At 41.0% G+C, this 14,932-nt stretch overlaps 1 long non-coding RNA gene across 1 annotated transcript; it reads left to right on the plus strand.

Moving 5' to 3' along the window:
• Positions 1 to 1,030: 1,030 nt before the first annotated feature.
• On the plus strand, positions 1,031 to 10,643 carry LOC139162805 (uncharacterized). Its single transcript, XR_011558381.1, has 3 exons — positions 1,031 to 1,136; positions 5,853 to 6,149; positions 10,318 to 10,643. It is a non-coding gene; the product is annotated as an uncharacterized lncRNA (long non-coding RNA).
• The last annotated feature ends 4,289 nt before the right edge of the window (positions 10,644 to 14,932 follow it).

A 14,932-nucleotide genomic window follows, 5' to 3' on the forward strand; every position in this document is an offset into this window, starting at 1 on the left:
AACCCCAATATATAAATACATACATACAATCCTGTCATCCACAAATACTACATAGGCAGGGGGAGATGTCTCAGGTCCCCCACGCTTGACAACAGAGGTGGGTTTTGAGGAGTTTACGAAAGGCAAGGAGGGTGGGGGCAACTCTGATATCTGGGGGGAGCTGGTTCCAGAGGGTCGGGGCCGCCACAGAGAAGGCTCTTCCCATGGGTCCTGCCAGACGGCATTGTTTAGTCGACGAGACCCGGAGAAGACCAACTCTGTGGGACCTAACTGGTCACTGGGATCCGTGCGGCAGAAGGCGGTCTCGCAGATATCCTGGTCCAGTGCCATGAAGGGCTTCATAGGTCATAACCAACACTTTGAATTGTGACCGGAAATTGATCGGCAACCAATGCAGACTGCGGAGTGTTGGAGTAATATGGGCATATTTAGGAAAGCCCATAATTGGTCTCGCAGCTGCATTCTGCACAATCTGAAGTTTCTGAATTATATTTTCCCTAAAGGAGAAATGTGTTTTTAAGAACAGACATTCAGAGCTCCCTGCCCACAGGCCCATGGAGAAGGACTAGGCCAGCCCATCTCCAAAAGAAAAGAGTTTCAGCAGTTTAAACGAAAATGGGACTTTCTCTGACTCAGACCAGCCACACCAATCTTGCATGGAGATGGAGCTGGAAAAGAGGAGCATTTTCTCGGATTGTGTGAGCAGCAAGGGTTCCACTTAGGAGAAGAGCTTTGTTTTCCCTGTAGCCTTCTCTGCTTTGCTTGCCAATGGGAGAAAAAGAATCTGCAGAGTTCTCCAAACTCTTTCCTGGTATCACAACTCTGTAGGAGGTTGAGAAAGAAGCAGGAAAGGGGTGGAAGACCTAAGTGGCTGCCTTCAACTTATTTCATTTATTTAAAGTTTTGTGGAGAGGAGGCTTTTAAGCCCAGTTTTTGATGACTGATTAAGCTGAACTGGTGCAAAACTTTTCCTCTCTTAAGGCAGCTTCACAGGAAATGTGACTCACCCAATATGAGCTACAGGGAGGAGGGGAGGGACGTGTTTGAAAACGAAAGGGCATTTTAAAAGAAGGACTGCTCTGTTCCAAATTCAGACTCTCTTTAGCTTTCAACCTCCCTCACTTCACTACCGAACGGTAAGTCTCACTTTGAAATATGGGAAGGGTGGATCTTGAGGTCCCTATTTGTGTGGTAGACCTGCCTTGGAGGAACCAGGGCTTTGTCAAAACATGCAGACTTTACAGCTATCAGTAGTTTCCGTGGGGGCGAAACGTGTCCTGGAAAGGAAGAGGCCGTTCAGCTGAGCTTAAAGTGGGGTTGGAGACGGAGGTTCCTTGATCTCCACCATCAGTGGGGGATCTGCTTGGCTCAAGTACTGGCTCCTCATGCAGGAATTGCCCTTGATCCTGGGATGAAATAACTGTAGAGGCTCCCTCCTTTTCTGCCTTGGGGACTTCGGAGGCATCGTTTCTGGGAAGGGTTTTATTTCTCACATTGAAAACCCTAAATATGGGAAGGTTGGATTTTGAGGTACAGATCTGTGTGATAGTCCTGCCTTGGAGGAACCAGTGCTTCTCCTGTGGCTTTTCAGTGTGCTGACATGCGGTGTAGAGTTCTGGTGTTGTCTTTGCTGTTAATGTTTCACCAAATGCTTCAGCAGAAGAAGGGAGGATTTGCTCTTTGTCCCTGCCTGGCAAAAGCTCTTCCGGCCCCTAGAGGTGCGAACTGTGGAAGAAGAAAAGAGGCCTTGCATCCTGGGAGGGGGGGCAAGGCATTATGGGCCAGATGCAGAGGGCAGGACCTCCATCATCGCTCAATTTGTGAGGCTTTTGTTTGACATTGAAGGCAAAGGGGAGGGGGGTCTGAAAGCCCGGAGTCCATTAAATGGCATGTGCCTCTTTTTTTGTGCCCAGAATCCAGTCCTACATGAGAAATTCAACTTTAATCTCATTTAAGGATTTTATGACACAGCCCAGATCATTTCTAACTGGGCAAAGCTCATTAATAAAAATTAAAAGCAATAACCCCTCTCCAGGTGGCGACATTATGTAGAGGAATTGCACTTGATCCTGGGATGAAATAACTTTAGAGTCTCTTTCCTTTCCTGACTTGTAAACTTCGAAGGCATTTTTTTCTGGGAAGGGTTTTAATTCCTTCATTCGGCCAGTTCCTGTGGTTTCATATATTTTATTTTTATTTTATTTGTATTTATTTATTTTTGTCAAGCAATAATAGAATGGCAATTTGTACAAACAAAGACTAGATAGGTAAGTGCTATCTGAGTCCTTCAGGACTGGGTGGCATAGAAGTCAAATTAATTAATTAATTGATTAATTAATTAATTAATCAAATAAATAAATAAATAAATAAATAAAGATTAAAAAAGATAGAAGAGAGTAGAATAGTAGGAGAGGGACATTAGGCACAATGGTGTTCGTATGCACGCTCCTTACAGACCTCTTAGAAAGGGGGAGAGGTCAATAGTAGATAATCTACGGTTAAAGGTTTGGGCCTTGGGAGTAGAAACCACAGAGTCAGGTAGAGCATTCCAGGTGTTGTTGTAGTATAGACAAACTCTCCTGGCTTATCAGTGTGCTAACATGCAGTGTAGAGTTCTGGTGCTTATTTTAGTCTTTTTTAATCTTCTTGACGTTTTGCCCCGTGTAATATTTTGCATGTCTGTGCGACATTTTGGTGAAATCACGTTCGCCATCATCAGGCTGAAGTTGTAAGCTTCGTGCTGCTGTAAATATAGTTTGTTTGCAACTGCCATTTGTTCCTTATAAATAGTGGTGGGGGTGGAGATTTGGTTTGAATGTACCAAATAGATTGGGTGGCTGTGTTTTAATGATTTGTTTGGTTGGTGGAAACACATTTAGTTGAAGGATTGACATGGTGATGATTATGATATGTTTTTTTGTTTAGGGCTGGTTTCCAAATTTCTGGTAGGCGGGACATGTCATCACGTTTATTCATACTGAGGGGGTGTTTTTCTATTTCTATGGCTTCCGTGATTATTCTTTTATATGCGTGTTCTGTTCTGGAGAGTAATTTAGTTTTTTCGAAGTCAATTTCATGTCCTTTTTTTTAATGTGCTGGAAAAGGGAGGAAGTTTTTTCTTCTTTTTTGACTGCATTTTTATGTTCTGAAATGCATGTGTTTATTCTTCGATTAGTTTGTCCAATGTATGTGGCTGCACATGTTTTGCATGGTATTTCATAGATTCCTTGGTTTTCGAGTTGGATTTTGTCTTTTGGGTTTCTTAGGATGTTTGATATTTTCTGGTTGGTGGCAAATAAAGTTTTGATATTATGTTTGTGGAGAATTCTAGCATAGACACTCAAAATATTACACGGGGCAAAACCCGAACTCAGAACAATCTACATACATATACCTGTGAAAATCTATGGAAACACACCCCCCCCACACATATATATGTCACATGGGTTTTTTTGCTGAATTTGAAAATTAAGGGAGACTAGGATAGATCTATTTCGGCCTTATTTTGGCCTCATCAGCTAGCCATACCCACTGGGACTTGAACCTGCAACCTTTGCCTTGTAAGGCAGAGAATTATCCTCTAGGCTACAGTATCCAATCCCTTCAGCTCTGCACCAGGGAAGGGTTACATATTTTTGTGTCGAATCACCCTGGTGTATTGAAGGAACATCACAGCTCCTTATTTGCCTCTCGGCCCAACCCAGGGCCATTTCCAAGGCATATATATATGACTGTCTTGGCATATTAGGGTTTCTTCCCGTGTAGGATTTGGAAATTTCTGGCGACGTTTCGACAAGGTCCCACTCGTCATCTTCAGGCTGGTGCTTCTGTCCTTGTTCTAGGGCGAACACAGCTTGCAGGCTATTTGGTTGTTTTGCAATGTGTGTTCTGAGTCTGGTTTCAGTTTCTATGGCTGAGATGTTTGTTAATGAGGGCTGGTTTCCAGATGTCTGGTAGGTGGAAGGTAGCAAAAGAATAATCATGGAAGCCCTCGAGATAGAAAAACATCCCCAAAATATGAACAAGCGGGATGATACCTCCCGCCTACCAGACAAGCTCCAACTACTCAGGATATCACACCTAATCCACAATCATTAACTTATCAGCATACCTCAGTTACATCAGCGGCCCCAGGTGTTACCCCACTGACTCACCAGGAAGTTTCTACACAGCAGGCAATCGCTGAGCCATCAAACCACACCCAGCCACCAGTATTTATAGAAGGAAGGCAGCTCAGATCTCGCTGTGTTCGCCCTAGAACAAGGACAGAAGCACCAGCCTGGATGCTGCCAAAAGTTTAAAGGAAAAGTTTTGGGGACTTTTAGGAGCTGGCATGGATGGATACTGATACCCATCCTTCCCAACTGGGAGGAGGAGGGTCTGCCTTCCCACGTAGCATCCCAAGCCCCCTCCTCAAATACCCACCACCGCTTTCCAGATGCTGTCAAAAACCATGAGTGGGCTGAGCGCAGAAAAGGGAACATGGACACATTTTTGGTGTGTTAGAAAAATTCTCTATCAAAGGCAAGGGGAAATTTAGCCCGGGTGGGAAATTTTCCGCATGGCTTTGCATTGGATCCGTTCTTTGGAGGGGGGGCTTCAAATTCTTCCCCTTCATTCCTCGTCTTTATGACCACAAGGGAGCCCTGAAGGGGCTTGAAGGGAATCCCCCAGAGGAAGCAGGTGTCAGGCACAGAGTGAGACCCAGGGAACCTTGTCTGAAGCTGAAGCGCCAGGATTCTACTTAGCCACCGTCGTTGAAAACTTTCAAGGAGGGTGGAAGCCCCACCAGCTGACAAGCTGCCAGGCAGCTTCCCGTGCATGTCAATCCACCCACAAGGCTCCCTCCTGGCAGCCTCCGCTATCTTTCCCCCCCTCCTCCACCCACCCCCGAACAAGGATCCAAATGCTGACGGTAATAAGGCAAAAGTGGTGAGTTTTGGGGTTTGCACGCATTATTCGCTTTCACATTGATTCCTATGGGAAAAATTGCTCCTTCTTACAAACTTTTCTACTTACGAACCTGGTCACAGAACAAATTAAGTTCGTAAGTAGAGGTATCACTGTATAGGTATATTTATTTATTTATTTATTTATTTATTTATTTATCCGTCCGTCCGTCCATTTGTTTGTTTGTTTGTTTGTTTGACTTCTATGCCGCCCAATCCGGAAGGACTCAGGGTGGCTTACAAAATAATATAATACAAATACAAAAAAGATGCAAACCAATAAAAAGAAGTCGAACGTAATATCTAAAGCTAAAAACCCCATGATAAAAACCAATTTTTGGTAAAAACAAACAGTCGTAAACACTTGCGTACACACCATTCATACAGATTGGCCATGAAAGAAGTATAAATCAAGGTTCCCAGACCTGCCGGCAAAGTCAGGTCTTCGTGGCCTTACGGAAGGCCAACAGGGTGGGAGCAGTACAGTACAGAAAAGACAGGTGAAAACCTGAAGGACAGGCTTCTTGCTTATATTTATTTTATTTATTTATTTTGTCATACAAATATAGTATTTTACTGTAGTATGTTAGCATAATATAAGTATAAAGTAGAGATAGTAGAGATTGTTGTTGTTAAAGGTGAAGTAGTCGCTAACAGGGAATACATTGTGATGTATGATTTTATGAACAACAGTTAAATCAGTTCGGAGGCGGCGTAGCTGTAAATTTTCTAATCTTGCTTCAATAGCTTGACGTCTCTGGTCAGGATGTTTTAGGAATATAGTCTGCCTAGAATGTATGGAATAGGTGACATACACCAACCTTTGTAAATGAGCTAACTTTAATATTTTTTCCCTCAAGTTTCATTTTCCATATCAAATTAATTCTCTAATTTTAATTTTAGATCAGATATAATTCCTCATGGCAGAAGTGAATAATACTGAGAAAGAAGCTATTTACAAAGCATTGAATCAACTTATTGAGAGCCAATTTGAAGAATTTAGATGGATGCTAAGTTCCATTGATTATAAAGGAAAGCCAAACATTTCTAAAGCTTCACTGGAGAAAGCTGGTCGAGGAAAAGTTGTAGATCTCCTGGTTGAACATTATGTCGAAGATGCTCTAGAGGTGTGCATTCGTGTTCTTATAAAATGCAACAGAAATGATCTTGTACAAAGCCTTAAAGAAACTGGAAAGATGGGTAAGAAAATGCAACATACTACATAAATGTTCTCTCTACTTAAGATTAAGTGGCAATAAAGAGCCATTATCAATTCTTTCCCATGGAATCTTGTTCATCTGATTCGTTGTGGTGGTTAGGATCGGAAGTGGCTCCCTGGGATTTCCGAGTGGGACTTTCCTTCTAGCCTGAGATTGCTTGTCTTGAGCCTGGAATCAAACCAAGGGGAAGGATCTGTACTGTCACTCAACTTGGCATTTTCCTATCACTGTCAAAGTAAACGGATAGGCCAAGTTCAAGCCAAAGATGTTAGTTCATTGATCTAGATGTACGGGAGATCTTTAAAAGTTTAATTTAATCCATCCTTTTTTCCATCATCCATCCACCCTCCATCCTGACATAATACAGTATTAGGGGATCTTATAGGTGGTGATGGTATTGTTGCTACTAGGGACGGAAGAAGGGCATGTAATGCTGGGTGGAGTGAGAGAACAAAGAAGGACAGCACTCTTTTAATTCCTTCAATCAATTACTTTTCTTTATATATATATTGAGATAAATCTCCTATCTGTCTGTCTGTCTATCTGTCTAATCTATCGATCTGTTATTATCTATCAATCTATCTATCGCTCTATATATCAATCTATCTATCGCTCTATATATCAATCAATCTATCGATCGATCTATCTATCGATCTATCTATTTTAAAGTGACCAGATTTTAACATTGGTAAAGAGACCTAGTGAGAGAAGGAGGAGAGAAAGGTAGTGCTTTTTAGACATCTTCTATTTCTTGAATTCAAAGAGCTTGGGCAGATATTACTGGCTGGGAAGAATGAGAAAGGCAAGAAAGGAACAATTTTATTGGCAGTTTGATTTCAAGCACAGACCATTCACAGATTAGGCTGGGGAGGGACTAGACTGGGAAGGATAAAAAAGGAGGGGAAAAGCCATTTTAAATTGCACTTTCAGTTCACAGAGGCCAGAGCAACTGCTCCTGGCTGGGACCTGAGACCTAGTGAGAGAAGGAGGAGAGAAAGGAGAGAACCATATAACTACAAACCAAAACCAGCAGAAGTTTGGTAGCGACAGGGGTTGTTGAATTTCTTGCTAAGTACTAGTTTTTCAATAAATTGTTAAGGTGTCTGGCTTGGTGCAGTGTAACACTTGCTTGGCTGTTGTGTTCCATAGTACCTTGTGGAACTTGAGGTGCTGCCCTCTTTTTGCATAAGGACATCTAGTTTATATGGCGGGGTCTCTAGATTGCAGTCCTTAGTTTGTAGCTTGCAGTCAGAAGTGGAAAGATTACATGCTGTAATGCAGCCATGTGTGCAGCCTCCACTTCCTCAGTGCCCCCCAAGGAGGAGGGCTGTGTGGACAACTGTTGGTTCAGGAAGATTACGTGCAGTGGCACAAAAACATAGCAACTTTGGTTTCTGTGTATCTAATTCCTATACTGTTCTTGCTGATTTAAATGGTAAGGATGTTGCAGATATTACCAAGACCCTTCAGGCAGAGGATGAGGGGATGTTCCAAGGAGAAGTTGTTGTATGTGAGGTGCATAGTGTCACCAAGCCATCAAGTGCAGTTAGTAGAAATAAAAAGAAGATGCATTTTCTTGTGGGTTACTCGACTGTTAGAGGTGTTGATTTGGGACAGAATGGCCAGCACCTAAAAACCAATAACTTATTGGACCCAAACCAGCATGGCTTTACTGAAGAAAAATCATGTCAGACTAATCTCATTGATTAGGTGTTGGATGAAAGTGGTTCCGTGGATATTGCCTATCTGGACTTCAGCAAAGCCTTTGATACAGTTCCACATAAAGAGCTGATAGATATGTTAGTGAAGATTAGACTTAATCCCTTGATAGTTCAGTGGATTTCAAGCTGGCTGAAGTGTAGACATCAGAGGGTTGTTGTTAATGGTGAGTATTCTGAGCAGAGATTGGTTACAAGCGGTGTGCCACAAGGGTCTGTTCTGGGCCCTATTCTTTTTAATATGTTTGTGAGTGACATAAGGAAAGGTTTGGAAGGGAAGGTTTGCCTATTTGCCGATCACTCTAAAGTGTGCAATACAGTTGATATTCCTGGAGGCGTCTGTAATATGGTAAATGATTTAGCTTTACTAGATAAATGGTCAAAGCAATGGAAACTGCAGTTTAATGTTTCCAAATGTAAAATAATGCACTTGGTGAAAAGGAATCCTCAATCTGATTATTGTATTGGCAGTTCTGTGTTAGCAAAAACTTCAGAAGAGGATTTAGGGGTAGTGATTTCTGACAGTCTCAAAATGGGTGAAGAGTGCGGTCAGGTGGTAGGGAAAGCAAGTAGAATGCTTGGATGCATAGATATATAACAAGCAGGGAGAATGTGGTCCTGCTGTATAGAGCACTGGTGAGACCACATTTGGAATACTGTGTTCAGTTCTGGAGACCTCACCTACAAAGAGATATTAATAAAATTGAACAGGTCCAAAGACAGGCTACAAGAATGGTGTCACACAGTGGCCCACCAATTGTCCTTGAGGATCTTGAGCAGAAAGAGAAGGCAAGACCCTCTCTTTCCCCTGACCCCCAACAAATGATACTCAAGGGAACCCTGCCTGCCTCAACCAATATAGAAACGGCACATGTCCATCCGTTTCAATAATCACCGATACACTTGGCATCCATGAATCTGTCTAATCCTGCCTTGAAGCTATCAAGGCTGACAGCTGTCACGACCTCTTCTGGAAGTGAATTCCATAAACCAACAGATCCTCTGGGTGAAGAAATATTTCCCTTGATTTGTCCTCACTTTCTTACCTATGAGCTTTAGGGAGGGCCCCCTTGTCCTAGTATTGTGTGATAGAGAAAATATTTTTTCTCTATCCATCTTTTCTATCCCATACATGATTTTATACACTTCGATCAAGTCACCCCTTAAACACTGTCTTTCAAGGCTGAAGAGACCAAGGCGTTGCAACCTGGTATCATAAGGGAGGGGCTCCATTTCCTTTATCATTTTTGTTGCCCTTTTTTGCACCTTTTCCAGTTCCATTATATCCTTCTTGTTGTGTGGTGACCAGAACTGTACATAATACTCTAAGTGTGGTCTCACCATCGATTTGTACAGAGGCAACACAACACTTGTTATACAACTACAACACAATACAATACTGATTGAAACATTTCAATATGTTAAAGGATTAAATAAGGTTCAGGAGAGAAGTGTTTTTAATAGGAATGTGAACACAAGAACAAGGGGCCACAATCTGAGGTTAATTGGGGGAAAGATGAGAAGTAACGTGAGAAAATATTTTTTTTTATTGAAAGAGTAGTAGATGCTTGGAACAAACTTCCAGTAGACGTGGTTGGTAAATCTACAGTAGCTGAATTTAAACATGCCTGGGATAAACATAGATCCATCCTAAGATAAAATACAGAAAATAGTATAAGGGCAGACTAGATGGACCAGGAGGTCTTTTTCTGCTGTCAATCTTCTATGTTTCTATGTTTCTAAAGAGGGACACCTTTGATTCTCTCTCTCTCTTTCTCTCTCTCTCTCTCTCTGTCCTTGATTAAAAATTTGGTCTATATGGAGCAAAAAAAAACCCTTTCTTTTTTCTCTCTCTCTCTTCCGCCCTCCCTTCTTCTCCCCTTTCCTTCCCCCCTTTTTCCCCCTGTTCCATTTCTTTCTTCCTTTTCTTTTCTCCCCTCCCCATCCATCCCTTCTTCCCTTCCCTTTCTCTTTCTTTCATTTTCTTTTTTTCTTTCCTTTCCTTCTTTTCTCTCCTTCCCTCCCCTTTCCTTTCCTTTCCTTTCCCCTGTTCCATTCCTTTCGTCCGTTCCTTTTGTTTTCTAAGTGGAAATTTCATATTTTATTGCAAGTCATTCTGATTGTGGAAAAGTGAATTATAAATTATTTTAATAAATAAGAGATGTCCTGTTATATTGCCAGCACACCTAAAGATGAAATATTTTGTGCTAGTTTCTTTAAAGCGCTAATGTGAAGTCAGAAATGTATTGATCCCATCATTGGAAATGATGACTAGTATTTTAAATAATAATTTGATTAGTGGAAATTAAGTATGAAGAATGGTAGGAAAGGAATACTAAAAACATAATTTATTATCATTATATCAATTACTTATCTAGCTTCAAATTCTTAATACACAAAGAGATGATGTCATTCTTCTTCCACTCACAGATATGAAATGAATCATCAGCTCTTCCTTGTTACTATGCCGGCTGGAGGATCCTGGGAGTTGAAGTCCACAAGCCTTAAAGTTGCCAAGTTTGAAGACTTCTATTACAGAGCTTCTAATAAAAAAAGAAAAACCTTTGTAGTACCATTTATCTTTCCCTCCCTCCCCCCTCTCTTTTTCTTCCCTCTTCCCCCCTCCCCGTTTGTCTCCCCCTTCTCTCTTCCCCTCCCTCTCTCTTACTCTTCCATGCCCTTTTATTATTGTTGGGAGCCGCCCCGAGTCTTCGGAGAGGGTGGCATACAAATCTAATAAATTGAATTGAATTGAACTTTCTCCCCCCCCTCTTTTCCCCCTTCATGCTTGGCTTTTAACAGTGGGGGGAGGGAACAAGCTGCAGCTCTCTTTGCTCTCACGTCTCTATGAAAACACACACACACACACACACAACTTACCTGGACTTGTCTGGATGGTATGGTTGTTTTATAAGGGGGTTTTTTAATTGTTTTTTTTTTTAAATATTGGATTTGTAGATGTATTGCTTGTTTTGAACCACCCCAAGTCCTCAGAGGGGGGCGGCATACAAATCTAACCAATTATTATTTTTATTACTATTATTCCCGGGTGTTCCAAGCCCCTCCAAACTCCAAAGCTTCTTCCTGCAAAGTGGCTTTTGCCTTGGTGAACAAGATGCCTACAGCTCACTTTTCACACACACACATACACACACACAGCCCGGCAGTTGATCTTTTAAAAAAAGTGGGACATTTTTTAAACCCACCGGGACACAGGACAAATGATCCAAAAGTGGGACGTCTGGTCTCCTTAATCTATATCTATCTATCTCTTAAAACAACCAGCAAAACAAGAAACAAACTCATATAACAGTGACTGACACTATTGTGGTAAGCAATATATGTTCAATGTATGTGCTTATGCCCAAAGAATTCCCCAATTATAAATGTATTAAATGTAAACTACATGGGCTACTAGAAGAAAAAGGAAATGATCTAGAAAGAATTCTAAACAAACTCCAACTATCTGAAGCTATCTGCAGACCAGACATTCAAGCTAGGGAAGTATGTTGTCCCCCGGAGCAAAAATCAAAGAGAATTTCACCAAAATAATTAGGCTAACAGATAACTACTTTATTAATTTATTAATTTATTAATTTATTCATTTTTTCATCCATTCATTCATTCGTTTATTTATTTATTTGTTTATTTATTTATTTATTTGTTTGTTTGTTTATTAGATTTGTATGCCACCCCTCTCCATAGACTCTTTTCTCCTCCTTCAACATTTGCTCTTGTGCTCTTCAACATTTTCATCAATGGCCTAGATGAAGGAATAGAAGGGGAACTAATCAAATTTGCAGACAACACCAAGCTGGGTAGCCAACACCCTAGAGGATAGGCTCAAAATACAAAAAGACCTAGATAGATTATCACTGTGGGTCCATACTAACAAAATGACAGCCTGGGAGAAACCTCACTTAGCAGTAGTGACCGTGAAAGAGATCTCGGAGTCTTGGTGGATAATCAACTAAACATGAGCCAGCAATGTGCAGCAGCGGCTTAAAAAGCCAACACAATCCTAAACTGCATCCACAGGAGAATACACTCCAAGACCAGGAAGGTATTAATACCACTCTATTATGCCCTGGTCAGACCACATGTGGAGTACTGCATTCAGTACTGGTCACCACACTTCAAAAGAGACATTGAAACTCTGGAGAAGGTGCAGAAAAGAACAACCAAAAAGATTAAGGGACTAGAAACCAAGATTTATGAAGGGAGATTGCTGAAACTGGGCATGGGTAGTCTAGAGAAAAGGAGGACCAGGGTGGACATGATAGCAGTATACAGGTATATGAGGGGTTACCACAGAGAGGAGGGGGTCACTCTATTTTCCAGGGCACCAGTGGATCAGACGAGGAACAATGGCTGGAAGCTGACCAAGGAGAGATTCAACCTGGAAATAAGGAAGAACTTTCTGACCTTGAGAGCGATCAACCAGTGGAACGGCCTGCCAGCACTCCCCAACTTTGGACATTTTCAAGAGGAGATTGGACTGCCATTTGGCTGGGGTGCTGTAGGATTTCCTGCTCAGGCAGGGGGTTGGACTTGATGAGGAAGAGGGAGATTATGATCCCGCTATATAGAGTGCTGGTGAGACCACATTGGGAATACTGTGTTCAGTTCTGGAGACCTTACCTACAAAAAGATATTGACAAAATTGAACGGGTCCAAAGACGGGCTACAAGAATGGTGGAAGGTCTTAAGCATAAAACATATCAGGAAAGACTTCATGAACTCAATCTGTATAGTCTGGAGGACAGAAGGAAAAGGGGGGACATGATCGAAACATTTAAATATGTCAAAGGGTTAAATAAGGTTCAGGAGGGAAGTGGTTTTAATAGGAAAGTGAACACAAGAACAAGGGGACACAATCTGAAGTTAGTTGGGGGAAAAGATCAAAAGCAACGTGAGAAAATATTATTTTACTGAAAGAGTAGTGGGTGCTTGGAACAAACTTCCAGCAGACGTGGTTGGTAAATCCACAGGAACTGAATGTAAACATGGCTGGGATAAACATAGATCCATCCTAAGATAAAATACAAAAAATAAGGGCAGACTAGATGGATCATGAGGTCTTTTTCTGCCGTCAGTCTTCTATGTTCCTATGTTTCCATGACCTGCATGGTCCCTTTCAACAAAAACAAACAAACAAACAAACAAACAAATAAATTCACTTAGGGATGAATGACAAAACAAAGAACCTGAACACAATACTGAAAGATTATGAGCAACTAGGGAAAAAAGTTAAGGAACTAGGAGCACAGGTGGAAATAAACTTTGGGCTAAAGGTTTGGTGTCAGCAAGAGAACTTTGTTCTCCTGGATCATGGACTGCATTAGCTCTATGAAGGACTCGTGGCAAGGGATGAGCTGCAGCTCATAAAAACAGGGGGAAATATATATGCAGTCCTCAAATTACAAATGTAATGGAGCCTGTCTATTCCCTTTGTAATCTGAGGATTCATGGGAGTTAATCTCGTACCCTGAACAAGACCATTCCCTGCTTTCTCCCATTCCGGTTACATTCAGTAATCAAATGTGGAACTCATTAAGTGCAAATGAGATAAGATAAGATAAATAAATTTAAAAAAAACTGATTATGTATATCAGTGAATATAAAAGAGAAAAAGAGTGACATTGCCATATATATACACAGTGTTCCCTCGATTTTTACGGGGGATGCGTTCCGAGACCGCCCGCAAAACCGAATTTCCGCAAAGTAGAGATGCGGAAGTAAATACACTATTTTTGGCTATGGACAGTATCTCAAGCCTTCCCTTAACACTTTAAACCCCTAAATTACCATTTCCCATTCCCTTAACAACCATTTACTCACTATTATTACTGGTACTCACTATTGAATAAGACACTTAGTGATCCTGATATTTATAAACATAAATATTTATTAACAATAATAATTATTTTTTATTTATTTGCAAAAATTATTACTTTGGTGATGATGTATGGGGAAAACCGTGGTATAGAAAAAACCCCGTAAAGTATTTATTAATTAATATTTTTTTAAAAAACGTGGTATAGGCTATTTGCAAAGTTTGAACCCGTGAAAATCGAGGGAACACTGTATACTACTGGCCACCCAAGCAATCAGAAGAAATAGATGAACTTTTTGCCAGTTAGCTTTAATAAATATATGTAGGAAGTATGCCCCAGTAGTAATAGGAAACTGTAAACTATCCTGATATCAACTTGGAGACAAACTGCAACAAGAGGAATGCCTTAGAAACATAGAAACATAGAAGACTGACGGCAGAAAAAGACCTCATGGTCCATCTAGTTTGCCCTTATACTATTTCCTGTATTTTATCTTAGGATGGATATATGTTTATCCCAGGCATGTTTAAATTTAGTGACTGTGGATTTACCAACCACGTCTGCTGGAAGTTTGTTCCAAGGATCTACTATTCTTTCAGTAAAATAATATTTTCTCATGTTGCCTTTGATCTGTCCCCCAACTAACTTCAGATTGTGTCTCCTTGTTCTTGTGTTCACTTTCCTATTAAAAACACTTCCCTCCTGAACCTTATTTAACCCTTTAACATATTTAAATGTTTCAATCATGTCCCCCCTTTTCCTTCTGTCCTCCAGACTAGACAGATTGAGTTCATGAAGTCTTTCCTGATACGTTTGATGCTTAAGACCTTCCACCACTCTTGTAGCCCGTCTTTGGACCCTTTCAATTTTGTCAATATCTTTTTGTAGGTGAGGTCTCCAGAACTGGACACAGTATTCCAAATGGGGTCTCACCAGCGCTCTATATAAGGGGATCACAATCTCCCTCTTCCTGCTTGTTATACCTCTAGCTATGCAGCCAAACATCCTACTTGCTTTTCCTACCGCCCGACCACACTGCTCACCCATTTTGAGACTGTCAGAAATCACGACCCCTAAATCCTTCTCTTCTGAAGTTTTTACTAACACAGAACTGCCAATGCAATACTCAGATATTTATTAACAATAATTATTTTTTTTGTTACTTATTTGCAAAAATGATTAGTTAATGGCGATGATGTATAGCGTCA

Source organism: Erythrolamprus reginae, chromosome 1, assembly GCF_031021105.1.
Source record: "Erythrolamprus reginae isolate rEryReg1 chromosome 1, rEryReg1.hap1, whole genome shotgun sequence".
NCBI lineage: Eukaryota > Metazoa > Chordata > Lepidosauria > Squamata > Dipsadidae > Erythrolamprus > Erythrolamprus reginae.